Below are 3,844 nucleotides of genomic sequence, written 5' to 3'. Positions count from 1 at the left end.
ATATCCTCGTCTCTCATACATCTAAAAACAGTATATCCATGACATTTTTCTCAAAATCCCCCACGATCCATCCTTAAACACCATAAACCTCACCACATCCCACCGTCCTTGAAATTCCCGTGGTTTTGAACCAACAAATTGAGCATGATCAATTGATTTAGCCACAGAATCAACCAGTTCCTTGTATTAGGAACCTCAACCTTCACTTTAATCTCATAGACATCGTCGCCGCTGCTTCTACCTATTGTCTTGTAGAAAGGAACAACTATGTCCACCTTTTTACCATTGAAAACAGTTAAAACCAAATTAGCTATATCATCAGCGATCATCGGAGCACAAGAACAGATCGAAGCTATCAACATCCCTTCAAATTCCATTGAGTGATACAAACTAGAAGAGGAGAAGGGACATAGAAGGAAGAACAAAAAGATGATACAAACGAGATAAAAGAGAAAAATAAGGCACACGATACAAACAAGTTCTCTAATAGTAAGAAAAAATATTTAAGTGACTTTGGAGAAGAAGAATAAAAGCAAATGACCATCTTAACCTTAGTTTAGCTTCACTTCAATTGTAACGGTTTCTTTTTAGTGTGGGAGAATACTTGGCTAATTTAAAAAATTATTGACCTGAGAAAAGTGATTATTGACCAGACTAGATTAATAATAAATGCTTTTATGATAAAAATTCGAATTGCATTTTATATTTGACCATTTTTTACCTAATATTTTTTATATAGTTACCAAGTCTTTAAGGACGAATTTATTAAAGAAATTTAAAATTTTAATATGTTAATTTTTTTAATGAAAAAAAAGTTGTTACAATTTTTTATTTTTTATTTTAAAAAGGAATAAGAACAAGAGTCATTGAGAAGCGGACCCACATACTTACGTGAGGAAATGAAAACCTATTAACTTTGAGAAAGATTATGCGTATATGTTATGCGTTAATTTTAATATCTTTAAAAAAAATCACTTTTTTACATTTTCCAAGTATAATAAAATTTTGAGAAATATACTTAGAAATGAGTCAACTCCTAATTTTTTGAAGAAATCAAAAAACCTAATTTAAAAAGATTCTAACAGATTAAGTCTTATAAATTTACAAAATCGATAAGAGGTTCTTATTTACGCTTCAAGAAGGTTTTTAAGACATTTAAAGGATCTACTAACATGCGGTTGTCCGACGACTTAGATTAAATATCTGTACTATTTCTACCAAAATGACTTAACTTGAGAAAATAGATAAAGAAGGAATATATTTTAATTTTTCAGAAAAGAGGACATTAATTTAAATAATTGAATTAAATTGCAAATGATTAAGACTTCAACAAAACAAAATTAATTAGAATTAATATGTTTTGAATAATTTGAACGAAATTCGTTCATTTAAGCATGAAATTGGTTAATTTAATTATTAAAAATTAATTTTGACTAAATATGTTAACTAAATGTTTGAGAGTTGATAAAGAAAAAGGATTTAAATTGTACTAACATAAAAGATCATCGTTCATCTTTTGGGAAATTTAATTAAACTAACCCTAAAATTAGTAAGCAAAGAAACTAGTAAGGGTAAGAAAAATAAGTACATTTAAGGATAAATTACCTATATACACATCTTTTCTTTTCATAATTTCCATTATTCCCTACTAGTTTTTAAATTTTCTAAAATCCCTTATTTTACTCCCAAACTCCAAATATTTGATACATAAATCCTACTTTCAAAATTAATATTTGTTCCTTTCCTATTTCAATCCACAAATCACTCCCTATAGCACACCAAAATTGGAATCCAAATTTCAAAAAATATTTTTTTATTTCTCAAAAATAAAATTTCAGATTATAATAATAAAAAGTAAAAATAACAACAAAGTTGATAAAATCAATCGTTATTTCTAGAAAAATCAGATTAAGAAAATGAAAAAATAAGATCAAAACTAAAAACTTATAAAAAAAAAGAGAAAAAATAAAATTAATTGAATCATAACAAAATTATATATTGAATCAAGATTTAGAAAAACTCTTTTATTTTTTTGGTGATGAATTTTTTAAAAATAAAATTACAAATGATTGAGATTTGAGAATAACATGGAGAGTGAAATAGGAAAAATAATAACAACACAAATAAAAATCAACTAATAGAAAGAAAATCAATTGATGATATACCTTATAGATCACAAATTACTATATATGGAAGAATATTTGTTATTTAGTTATATTAGAATTTGTTTTCATATTTGATTATTTTATTATTAAATAATATTTTTCTTATTTCATACATATTGTTAGAAATCTTTTGTATAAATCAAAAACTAGAAAGTCTTATTTGATTTGCAATGTTTATATATGTTCGAGTTCTAAATCTACATTGAAAAACAAGTTCAAAAAAAGAGAAAGAAATAGTTGAATCATTCATCACACGATTATCACTGCCAAAGACACAATGTATCTCATTTTTGATTCTTAAATTACTCTTTGTTAGTGTTATTATTGATTTGATAACATCATTGCTACAATCGTTGTTTGTTCCACGCATCTGATACTTAATTTTCAATATATCTCGTTTATTTTCATTAAAAAAATTATGCATCAAATTAAATATCTTGATACATAAATGCATAAACATTGCTAATATTATGGTATCAAATACATAATCAACTACTAAATGATACCTTTTATGAATAAACTTTATTTCTGCTTACATACTATTCTTTCACAACCTTATTGTATCAGATACATTATTATAACAAAAAGAATTATATAAAGAAGCATCTAATCAACTTGAAATCTTCCACAATTGCATATTTATCTTTCAAGGCAAACAATATATCTTCTTCCACAATCATAAACTGAAAAAAGATACTCTGATGATTCAAAAACTTGTTAGCATTAAAGAAATTAGTGATACATTCTGTAAAACAGTTATTTCTGTGCATTAATCACAATGAATCAAACAACTAAACTTATATACTTAATATCAGGTACAAAATATAACTTTAATCTGATACATACCTCATTCTTGAACATTTTGATGCTTTTATGCATAATGTATCAACTATAAAGTATAATATTCCACAAACAACAAGATATACAAATACTAATGTATCATGTTAGATATTTGGTAATGATTCAATAATTTAAATTAATTTTACATGTATCACACTGTTGATCTTAAATTTCAAGATTACTTATTTAATGTAACTAATTAATAAGAGTATAATACTTATCAATTTATACAAGGAACACAAATACTAATGTATCGCGATTATATGGTCATCTCAAAATACAAATAAAAATCAAATTAACAACATAATATATGTAGTTTGATATCTCTTATTGTCAGATATATTTTACAATGCAATTAAAATTCTTATCTATTTTATACATTGCAAATCGAGAGTCCTATTTTTCATGATTTTTGAATGTCAGATTTTTTTCCCAGATTCTTCATTGTCTTAGCAAAATCAAAATATTCATGATGTACCTTCTCATAGTTTTTGTGATTTTAAATCAAAATTGAAACGATCTTCGACGAATTGGGAGAAGAAATTTGAGAACATAATATATGTAGTTTGATATCTCTTATTGTCAGATATATTTTACAATGCAATTAAAATTCTTATCTATTTTATACATTGCAAATCGAGAGTCCTATTTTTCATGATTTTTGAATGTCAGATTTTTTTCCCAGATTCTTCACTGTCTTAGCAAAATCAAAATATTCATGATGTACCTTCTCATAGTTTTTGTGATTTTAAATCAAAATTGAAACGATCTTCGACGAATTGGGAGAAGAAATTTGAAGTTCCACTTATATATCGTTCATAACTCACCTTGATTTCCTT

The sequence above is a fragment of the Solanum lycopersicum genome, chromosome 5, assembly GCF_036512215.1.
Source record: "Solanum lycopersicum chromosome 5, SLM_r2.1".
NCBI classification, from domain to species: domain Eukaryota; kingdom Viridiplantae; phylum Streptophyta; class Magnoliopsida; order Solanales; family Solanaceae; genus Solanum; species Solanum lycopersicum.
Note: the sequence above shows the minus strand (reverse complement) of the source record.